Genomic DNA, 12,226 nt, shown 5'->3' with positions numbered 1-12,226 from the left:
TTCAAATATACTACCATAAACGGAAAGCTGGTTCGTTTATGATTACTCACCTGATTATCCAGGCAGTGGTCTCATCAAGGAAGCTTGGGGTCATGGTCCACCACAGAACTGCCTTTCTAAGTTGGAGTAGAAGTCATCACCATTTTTAGATCCTCCAAAGCTGCATCATTCCAGCTATTGGATATTCTTCATCTGTATGAAGAGTTCTCACTAAGAAAAAACGGTCTAAAATTTAATTCCTTTCTCCCTATTCATTCTTCTGACTGCCTCTCCCTTTCTCTCCTCCAGTAATAGTTTGGTAATTATCCTTACCAACAGCACATACTCTAGCACTCTCATCAGAGCTTGTCTTCTCTCACCCCTCACTTCCCTAGCCTACTTCCTCCTCAAAAGACCACAAATTTAAACGAAATTAGAAATATTTGTTGGACACAAAAATGTATCCTGTATACTGGGATGACAGTGTAATGAAGCAAGAATTCAAAGCTAGTTTCTACTGCTTTATCAGACCAGTTCATGGACTGGAAATTAATGCACAGTGATCACTCACCCATCATTCTTTTTATTCTATGGCAATATGATAAAATTAAAAATGCTGACTCATCACTGTTTTAATTTACTTGCAGGTGACCGGGTGGTTTCATGATACGCCCACTTAAGAATCACACACACAAGATATTTGTATAAATCCACACATCACCGAAGGTCTGAGAAGCAGAGTGGAGTGGAATTAAGTCACAACAAGACATGGGAAACAACTTAACACTGAACATTTACAACCTAAATGCTGTCCAACAATTCTACCAGCAGCAATTTTTCACTTGTCCACTTCTGTAGACTCCATTCTTGCACCTTCTTCCATGGCCCCATTCATCGCTTCTAGATGTTTTGCGTCCCCTCTTTCTAGGCACCTTTCCCTTAGGCATCACCCACCACACATACAACATGTACTCACATCACTACTGCCCCACATCTATCTTAAGTTAGGCTCTGCACCTTCTTCTACACAGACTAATTAATGGGCTCTGCTAAACAGTGGACCACACTTTAGAAGCACAAAAGAACCAGCAGAGGCCTTAAATGTTTAATATGTTTAATATCATGATTCTCCTTTTCCCCAGTATTCTCTTAGGGAGGAAGAGATCAATAAACACACTTACTTCCACACTGGTATGAGTTATGACACTCACTATAGAAGACAAAGCAACCATAGTATATTCCTTTTAAAATGTTTTCCTCTCTCTATTACAAAACCACATATATACTCAAATTTCCTACAATGAAGAGATATTAGTTTCATACATTAAGAACTAAAACATGTTATTTCAAAAAAAAGTTTTTGAAAAGATATTTCTGCACAAGCCAAACTTATGAACTGCATCAAATTAACTGATCTGAAATACACACACATATATGCAATTGCAATCATGACACAGGGATGGCCATGATATCCTGTTGCAGAGTAATATGTTATTACACAATCTTGTTTTTGCATAAGTAAAACATGACAGAAACAAAAGACATACACACACATACATGTAGGTATGTCCATGAAATTTATAGCCAAAATTCATATGATTGGAACTTTTGTAACATAACGTTCCTCCCAAAATATTGTATTGTAAGATCCCCTGTCTGAGAGGGTTTTAATTATGAATATATATTCATATAAATTAATGCATACTTAGGAGCTTGGGTATGTTGCAAAATTATTATTTGGCAAATACCTTTTGCAACACATTGCATTAGTGTTCCACATTATTTTCTACCCTTCCCTGTGAAAGGATTATACTTTCCTACTCTATTGATATCAAGTTTGATATTTACATTCCATGCCTAAGCTCTTAGAGACATCTTTGCATGGTTCTATCATTCCTCCTCATTGTATAATAAGAGCAGCTGGTATCAGATAAGGGCTGCTCCTCCAACCTAGATTCTAGAATGAAAATGATATAGAGAAGAACCCCAAAGCCAACAAGTAACATTTTTTTGTTATTGTAAGTTATTGAATTTTGGGGGCTGTTTCTTCTCAAAGTATAAACTAGCAAAAACTAATAGATCATGGTAACTCTTATTTTAGAATATATCTTGGAATTATATATTACATTCACATTGACACCTGAAAGAAATTCCAAACTGTTTAAGCTGAAGTTTGAAATAGTTACAAATTCTGTTGATGTGGGGCGGGTGATTGGGGAGCTGGCAGAAAGAGTGACTTTGCAGCCATTTTGCAGCTTCAGACCACTAGGAAAAGACCTTCTACCAACCTAAACTCTTGAAGTCTATACCTGTGAGCTATACTGGAGTCATCAGCCTAAGGTAATCAGAATGTAGGAAATCCAAATTTCACTGTGAACTCTTTTAAAAAATATTCTGTGGGTGATACATAACTTGTAAAGCATCATAATACCCTCTAACTGGAGTGAAATTGCTCTGTATTCCAAGTTAATGAGAGGAACATTAAATTGGAATGTTTATTAACATTCCAATTTAATGTTTATTAACATCCCTTGGCAAATCTTGTTTAGGGAAATAAGTAATTAATAGTATTAGGCTAAGCAATAGTTATGTGTTGCTGCATCAATAGTATACTTACATAATAGGAAGCCATTATGCACAGGTTTAGCATCTGTGAGGACTGGAAATAATGTGCTGGCTATAAGAACTTCACAATTTGTAAAGGGTGGCCTTTGTCAAAATACAGAGTGTTTTAAAATATACTCATTTCATTCTTAAAAGTTTCATGTTACAAACCTAAGACAAGATGTTAAAAGGACAAATCTTATGTAGGAGAAAAACTTAGTGAATAGATTTACATACTCTGAAAAAAATCTCATGCTTGAGTTTTTCAAAATTATATTTTAATTACAAAAGTAATACATAGTATAAAAATCAATACCAAACGCATATGTAAAAAAGTGAAAGTCTCATTTCACCTCCCCCAATGTGAATCTCTCAGAGGCAGCCATTTTTAAAAGTTTGGAATCTATCTATCTACGTGCGCGCACACACACGCACACAACACACACACACACACAAATATATACATATCTATAAATAACATAAGCTTTTTCCTACTTAAACTATACATTTTATTCAATTATTTGCTTTCTTTACTAATCATTATAACAGAGACATCTTTCCATGTCAGTACATTGAGCTCCTCCCTCACTGTTTCTCAAAGTTGCATAGTATTACAGTGTGAATACCTCCATAAAGTATTTGACAATTACCTGTTTGTGAGTGCTTAAGCTATTACAAATATTTTTTTTTTCTTTTACCAACCATGCTGCAATGTATATTCTCATACATTATCAATTTAGAATATCACAAAAAAATCCACAATCCAGAAGTAATGCTATTAAACCCTAAGCAAGATCTGATAATTTGGTCTCCTTGCTCAAATGGGAGAAAAATGCATGAAGATGCCTACATGAGCACTCTTAGGTAGCACTCTTAGGATCGTGATGGTGATGAGGTAATAATGATAACTCATATTTAGTGAGTACTCATGTGCCACACACTTTACACTTTTAAACTTATTTACTTGTCACAAAAACCCGATAAGGTAGACACCACAATATCTCATTAATTCTAAGATTCATATCTTTTAATGTTCTAACACCTCTGAAATCAAGATGTGCATCATTTTATTTGGAAGTGATTTTTCTGCCATAGTGGCATAAATCGTAATAGTGTAGCTTACTATTGATTGGATTTGATAATACACAGTATCGTTATTATTTCATAGATGAGGAAACTGAGGCTCCGAGGACTAAAGTACCCTATCCAGCATCAGGCAGCTAGTAATTGGCAGAGGTGCGATTCTTACCCAGACAATCTGACTTGAATCTGTGCTTTTAAATGCTCTTCCTGAAGTGCAGGAAAGTGGAACAAATGTTGAACAACAATCCACCTCCCCAACACACACACACACCAAAATTTAACACTGGTTATAATTATCCAGTAGATTTAGAGATGATTTTTATTTACTAATACTCTTCCATAATTTTCTACCTTGAATTAGTTTTTTTTTTAACTTATGGAAAATCCCGTACACTCATACAAAAGTAGAGAGAATAATAATAATGAACTCCCCCATGTTCCCATCACCCAACTTCAGTAATTATCAATCCATCTATTCCCTAATCCATTAGTCAATACCAATTATTTTCAGGCAAATCCTAGATATCATATTATTCCATATGTAAATATATCTGAATTAATCCCTAAAGACAAAGATTCTTTTAAAACATAACTATGATCCTATTTTCACATAGAGAACTAACAATAATTTCTTAATATCATAAAATATTCAGTGTCCAGATATCCCTAATTGCTACTACAAATAAAGCTTAATGAATACATTGTATGTATGTGTGTGAGTATGTTTACATTTCTATTAGTAATTGTGTTGGATAAGTTCCTCAGATAGTATTTCTAGGTCATAGAGTAACAGGTTTTCAGATTTGTTACATAAACCAAATTGCCTAATACAAAACTGTTTTGCTAACTTACACCCTTAACAACACTGTTATTTAGTGTCAGTTTTCCTAAACCCTGCACAACACTGGGGATAAACTATCTTTTCCCATTCTTGTCAATCTTAATATGCTATCCTGTTTTATTCATGTGTGTTTATTATTGAAGGCAATTGACTTTTTCAAAAGATTACTGCTCCTGTGTGTAAATAGTGTCTTCTGAGTCTTTGCCCATTTTTCCATATTTTTAACAGCTCTTTGCACCTGTCAGGAAGGCTAACAGAGAACTGGCTCAGGAGCCAAACTGCTTACATTAGAATTCAGGTTCTGGAGCAAAGAAAAAGTGTAAACAGGAAAAGAAAGAACAAGAATAAGGAGGAAATAGAGAGTGAAAGAGGACCAGCAAAACAGGACCCGAGCGTCTCAGGATCCTCCCACTTCACTGGCCCTGTTCCTTGCTTCCCCCACCCCTACCTCTAGCGGCATGCTGGTCAGTTCAACGTCCCCCTGGACAAAAGAAGAATCATAAGGAACTGTGTCCAATCTCATCTTCCCTTACTGACTCCCACCAGGTGTTCAAATCTAACTTACCGGACAGTAGCTGTCATAAGGCTGCCTGCCACGCTCCACTTCGCCAACTTCTGTGCCTTGGCCACAGGATCTAAGCTTTCTGGTAGGCTCCAGCTCGCCCAGGCTGCCCAGCCAGTGCCCTTATTGGTGCCAGGGCCATCCACTAACCTGTCACCAACACTTGCTCCCACAGCATTCACTGGAAGCGCAGACCCCAGCTCAGGTCAGAATCCCGACACCCAGTTTGTGTCCAGAGGTTCCCACGTGACTTGTTTCCCAGGCAATGGTTCCTTCCTCCCGGATGTAACCCACCCCAAGGAATGCGGAGAGTGCTTCCCAGAGGTACAGCTCAAATAGCTGTGACTAGCGAAATGCAGAATAGCCTGCTGGAAGTGTTGTCTATTTCTATGGCATTAAACTGGGAATTATAAAGAAAGGAATGAAAGGAATTGGAGACTTTCACCAAGAACTATGCATAGCTCTGTATTGTTAGGATTCTTAGGATGAGTGTGTGTTATTTTGTAATTAAATCAACAAAGGGAAAACAAATTGTAATGAATAAATAACAATGGATTATGTATACAGGAAAATCCAATGATGACAGCACCCTATGTAGCTTTAGAACTATGTAATATTTTATAAGAGGGGTAATAGCAATGTGAAAATGTCCGTTCAGAATTCAAGCAGGAAGAATCTTCACAAAAGGGATTTTGAAAAGCCCTCTTTTACTGTCAGAGGGCCTAGGAGAATCTGATATTCTGAGCACTTCTGTCAGAAAGACAGAGCTGCTGCATGTTGAATGTACATCAGAGTTAACCAAGACAAAGAACCTCTTGTGATCAGTAATAATGTCAAGTCCCTAAAGAAGAAACAGAGAAAGCCATGAAGATAAAAAATTAGGAGACTCAGACTTTGCAGAAATATTAAGCACAGGGACTCTGAAGCCATGCTACCTTGGTCAGAATTCAGATCTGCTCTTTACTAAGTTATGGGACATTTGGCAAGTTGCTTTATCTGTGCCTCAGTTTCTTCATCTGTTAATGGCTTGTCATAAAAATTAAATTAAACAAGTTAATATTTAAACAATGTCTGGCTAGTGGGAAGTCCTATGTTTGTTAAATAAATAAGTAAAATGTGGAACACAGAGAGACAAAATGTGCCAGAACAGGCCTATTAGCCACACTTAGTAATAGGAGCCACATGAGTAAACTGTTTATTGAGTTCATGGTTATGGAGTCAACAAAGCTTTTTGGCATTCACATAAAATTTAGAGATGACCAACTGCACTAGCACCAGATGGGCCTCACCTGTGTATCAGAATCAAGTTTTGGTACTGAGGATGGGTTAAACCAAGTAAGCATCTCCACTTATACAACTATGTTCTTATGAGATACATTTATGTCTTGTTCTGTTAGAGCCTTGGGCAAACACAAAATGTCCAGCCACCTATCATTCCTAAGTAGGGAGGGAATACAAGAAGACCCTTAGATATGATGCAAATGTAGCATGTCTGGCACATGGCAAGATCACAAATATTTTTAAAAATCAGATCTTTTGTAAAAGTGTTAGGGATTTTTTTTATTGGAGTAAAATTGCTTTACAATGTTGTGTTAGTTCTGCTGTACGAGGAAGTGAATTAGCTATATATATACTTATATCCCCTCCCTCTTGGACCTCCCTCCCACTCCCCCAACCCACACATCTAGGTCATCACAGAGCACTTGATATAGCTCATATTTCCCTTCTCAGAAGCTTATGGCGCTCTATAAACAAGTAACAGATGTGCCATGAACATTCCTTCTTAGATGGTTCAATGGTCTAAACTTTTTCAAACACAGCACATTCCGTTTCCAGCTCCCTACTCACCCTGCTTTGGGACACAGTGACACTCATTTTAGTTAAAGTAAATCATGGCAATTAAAAAGAAAATGCTCTCCTAAGATAAAAAGGCTCCAGTCATTGGCTCAAAAGGAGTAGGGTCTAAGTTTGTTAATCAGATAGTAGGAGAGACGGATGGGAATACCATTAAGAAAATTAGCCCTTGAGGTCTGCACTGTGCAATATAGTGACCGCTGGCCAGAGGAGACTCTTTAGCGTTTGAAATGTAACTAGTTCAATTTGAGATGGGATGTTAGTATAAAATGCACACCAGATTTCTTAGGCTAATTACAAAAATGTAAACTATTTCACTCATAACTTGCTTTTTAATATTGATTATATGTTGCAATGATAGTAATTTGGAAATAGTAGATTAACTAAAATATTATTTAAATTAATTTTACTTATATTTCTTGCACTTTTTAAATATGATTGTTAGAAAATTTTAAATTGTAAACGTGGTTCACTTTATATTTTTGTTGGGCAGCATGGCTCTAAGACCTAAGTTTATTTAAATATGGATGTTATAGACTAAATCTACAATTGCAAAAGTAGGGAGTGTACATGCCAAGAGATATGCAAGATGATCCAATAGTCTGTGGAAAAATGTATTAGAACATCGATTCTTATTTATTTCTCATCTCATCTTTTTAAATCTTTATTTGTATATGTTTTATAATGTAATACTGTGAGTACAGAAATACACGTTTTATATATATATGTATATGTGTATATGCATATATGAAACCCTTTTTAAATATTTACACTTTTTCTGGTGACAAAGGTGAAAGAACTTTTCTCAACCGTGCAAGCTCCTTTCTGACTTAAGGTTTTTTCACTTGCTATTTCCTCTGCCTGAAACATCTGTCTCTAGATCTTTGAAAAATTGACTCCATTTTGATGCTTGTGTCTTGATTCATATGTCACCCAGTATGGGCTTCTCTCTAATCTTCGAGCCCTATACAACCATTGCAGTCAGTGTCATTTTCCTTCATCACCCTGTTCTATTTTCTTTTTAACAGTTCTCTCTGAAATATTCTTGTTTACTTGTTTATTTAAATATAAACTAGAAATCATCCAGAACATTACTCTTTTGTTCCACTGAGCTCCATTTTAGAAGAAAAAGCACAGGAAGTGGAGCCAGACAGATCCAGAGTATGAAGTTCAGACTAAGAGAATAGAGAACCATGAATTTGTCATTTAGTGTAATCAACCGAGAGTGAAATTCAACCAGGTCCCTGAAGGGGCTCTCTATTGCAGCACAGCAGTGCCTTTATCACCAGTTCTAGGCTTCCAAAGAACACTGCTGATGCTAATTTAGCTGCAAAGGGAGGTGTCCTGTATGGCTGGCATAAACTTTTCAGGGTTTGTAAAGGAACTTTCATACATCATTTTTTGTGTGAAAAATAAAATAAAAAACATTCCAAGTATCAAAAGTCAGAATGAACTCTGGATCTAGGCTGCCTAGTTATGGATTCTAGCTCTGCCATTTATTAGTTATGTTATTAGCTCAAGTTATTTAACATTTCTGAGCCTCAATTTTTTCATCTTTAAAATAGGGATTGTACCTTTCTCATAGATTTTTGTGTGTGTGTGAAGAGTTAATATGTGTAATAAACATAATAATGCCTGGCATGTAGGTAATATATGAATACAAATTAAAAATAAGAGACAAAAAAGATTGGGAAACCAATACATAACCAACACATAAACCAACATATAACTACATCCCTGGCCTAAAGTGAATCAAATGCATGAACACTGCCAGAGACCTCATCAAAGTATTTAAGGTAGGGAAATGTTGTGAAATGATTGTATTGTAAAGCTGACAGGATTGTAATGTCCTTAGAAAATAAGGACAGACTCCTCAGAGATCTGAAGCAAGGATGCTCACACATACACACACAGAAAGTGAAATCCAACCAGACTAAGGCGAAGAAATGCTAACCAGAGCTAATAGAGTAGGTGTCAGTAAATGATAACTCAAGGACCAAATCTGATCGGCAAGCTGTTTGAATATAGTCAGAGAACTAAGAATGATTTATACATATTTAAATAGTTGAAAAAATTAAGAGAATTACATTATGTGACATGCCAAAATTATATGAATTTAAAATTTCAGTATCCAAAAATAAAGTTTTATTGGAACACAGTCACAATCATTCACTTACATGTTATCTATGGCTGCTTTCACACTACAACTACAGGGTTGTAATTATTTTCCATCTCATGTTGTTTTATGCAAGACTAACTTGCAATACATTAGGCATCAAAATTATCACTGAGAAACCCAAATGAACATGAAATAACTAGGAAATCACCACAGTTGTATTTAACAATGAGCCAAATAATCCCAAGCTTTCTTAAACTTATACTAGGTTCTTCAAAGACCTGAAGAGAATTACTAAGGTACATACTAGGTATTAACTAAATACATGATTTACCTGATTACCTAAGGGAGTAATCTTATCTACATAGGATTAAAAGACAAATGCATACAAAATAAAAATAAATGTATGTTATTGAGTACACATCATATAAAGATGTAAGTTGTGGCAATCACAACACAAAACTTGGTAGGATAGAGTTTTATAGGAGTAGAATTTTTGTATGCTATTGAGGTTAAGTTGGTATCAATTCAAACTAGATTGTTGTAAATTCAGGACATGAAATGTAATCTTTATTGTAACCACACAAAAAATCATAAACATTATAATAAAAAAATGAGAAGGGAATAAAAATGGTTGAATCCAAAAAAACAAACTAAATGCAAAAGAAGGCAATAATGGAGGAAATAAGGTACAAAGAGTGTATAAGACCTAATAAAAGCAAATAAATAAGTACCTGAAGTAAGTCCTTTCTTACCAGTAACTACTTCAAATGTAAATGGATTAAACCCTCCAATCAAAAAGCAGAGATGGGCAGAATGGATTTAAAATGAAAATGATAATACTATGTCCCATCTACCAAAAACTCACATTAGATCCAAAGACACAAAGAAGCTGAAAGTGAAAGGATTGAAAAAGCTTACAAATAGTAAGCAAAAGATTGCTGGGGTGGCTATCTCAAAATAGAATTTAAGTCAAATGTTGTTACAAGAGGCAAAGAAGAACTAGATAGATAGATAGATAGGTAGATAGATAGATAATAAATAGATAGATAAACAATTAATTCATCAAGAAGATATAATTAGGGCTTCCCTGGTGGCACAGTGTTGAGAGTCCAGTCCGCCTGCCGATGCAGGGGACACGGGTTCGTGCCCCGGTCCAGGAATATCCCACATGCCTTGGAGCAGCTAGGTCCGTGAGCCATGGCTGCTGAGCTTGCGCGTCCAGAGCCTGTGCTCTGCAACGGGAGAGGCCACAACAGTGAGAGGCCCGTGTACCGCAAAAAAAAAAAAAAAAAAAAAAGAAGAAGATATAATTATAACCATATAAGTATCAAATAATAGAGCTCACAAATATATGACACACAAATATTGACTGAATTGGAGGGACAAATAGACAGTTCCATAATAATAAATCAATAAAGAAATAGGACATGAATGACATTATAAATTAACCAGCCTTAAAAGACATATATAGACTATCCTAAAACAGCAGAATACACATTCTTCTCAATTGCACGTGGAACATTCTCAACGATAGATCATATGTTAGGCCAAACACTACACTTAATATTTTTAAGAAGATTAAAATTATATCAAGTATGTTTTTCAGCCACAGCGGTATGAATAAAATTAGAAATAAATTACAAGAAGAAAACTGGAAAATGCACAAATATGAGGAGGTTAAACAACATGATACCAAACAAGGAATAGGTTAAAGAAGAAGTTTTAAAAGAGAAATCTAAAAATATCTTGAGACAAATGAAAATGGAAATACAACATGTCAAAACTTATTAGATGCAGCAAAAGCAGTTCTAAGTGGGGCATTTATAGCAATATATCCTTACATTAAGAAACAAAAGGTCAGTGATATCAGCATCATGACAACATAAAGTCATTTCCTCTTCTTTCCCATTTGATTCAGTTATTTGGCTATCCATAAGGAAGCAGAGGTGCCTCTGCACAGCACATGAAGATTCTCAATGGATCTTTCCACCTGTGCCTCTTTCAGCTGACTTGGACCTTGGAGGAAGCTGAAGAGCCCAGGGACATGGCAGCAGAGGTAGCATGGCAGCTACCTCTGGTCAGCTGTGACCTTGCTGGTAGAGAAGTTAGAGGGTGAAAGATGTGAGTGGGGTTCTGTCAGTCCATAGGTGCTTCAGTTGGAGGGAACTGTTGTTCACTTTGAGGAGAGACTGCAGTGACTGTGCAGGGGGAAAGGAAAGGGAAGAAGCAGACAAAAAGAACTGAAGGAACACATTTCCTGCTGTCTGCCCTGGGACTATAGCAAGTGGTTCACCCACGGGATATTGGGACTCAAACACCCAAGGATTTCTCTACCAGGCCAAGGACACACCCAAAACCCGAGGTGCTAAGCACACACCTCCCCCCACTCTGCCACCAGCCTTTTTTAAACTCCAGCTTTTTACAAAATAATGTTGTTCTCAAATTTAGTAGCAAATCAGCTCTTCTAAAAGAAATAAAAAATCTATGCAATACTTTCCCATTCTGGAAAACAACAGAAAGCCTTCTAATTACCAATCTGCTGAACTGTTAGAAACAAAGTAAACAAAACCTACTGAAATAAGGAAGGTGTTTGCTAATTCAAATGCTACAAAACCCTAGGACAAATAGTAAAAGCAAAGCTATACAGACAAAATCACACAAATGCTACAGCAGAGACACATTTCCATGAACAGTATGAAAAATCATGGTACGATGATATCACAAAAAGAAAACAATTCTCCAGCAACCAAACTCAAAGGCATGGAATATTGCAAACAAACTGATAAAGAGTTCAAAGTAGCTCTTATAAAGAAATTCAAGGAGCTACAAGAACACTCAGAAAGGCAATACAGTGAACTCAGGAATAAAACTAATGGATAGAGAAATATTTTATCAAAGAAATTAAAATTCTTTTTTTTTTTTTTCAGTATGCAGGTCTCTCACTGTTGTGGCCTCTCCCGTTGTGGAGCACAGGCTCCGGACGCACAGGCTCCGGACGCACAGGCTCAGCAGCCATGGCTCACGGGCCTAGCTGCTCCACGGCATGTGGGATCTTCCCGGACCGGGGCACGAACCCGTGACCCCTGCATCGGCAGGCAGACTCTCAACCACTGTGCCACCAGGGAAGCCCAAAGTAATTAAAATTCTAAAAAAGAACCATTTCGCCTTTTGGTTTGCATGGGTG

General features: G+C 36.5%; 1 long non-coding RNA gene across 2 annotated transcripts in view; it reads right to left on the bottom strand.

Annotated features, from left to right (window-relative positions):
- The window catches only part of LOC137217213 (uncharacterized), a 236,464-nt gene extending 231,170 nt beyond the window's left edge, over positions 1-5,294 (bottom strand). For both annotated transcript variants that reach the window (XR_010940057.1, XR_010940058.1), the window contains exons 1-2: positions 5,073-5,294; positions 51-210 (exon numbers count right to left, since the gene is read on the bottom strand). This is a non-coding gene — a long non-coding RNA (uncharacterized lncRNA). The remainder of the gene's footprint in view (positions 1-50; positions 211-5,072) is intronic.
- Between the last annotated feature and the right edge of the window lie 6,932 nt (positions 5,295-12,226).

The sequence above is a fragment of the Pseudorca crassidens genome, chromosome X (assembly GCF_039906515.1).
Source record: "Pseudorca crassidens isolate mPseCra1 chromosome X, mPseCra1.hap1, whole genome shotgun sequence".
Classification (NCBI taxonomy): Eukaryota; Metazoa; Chordata; class Mammalia; order Artiodactyla; family Delphinidae; genus Pseudorca; species Pseudorca crassidens.
Note: the sequence above shows the minus strand (reverse complement) of the source record. Positions and strands in the feature narration are given on the sequence as shown.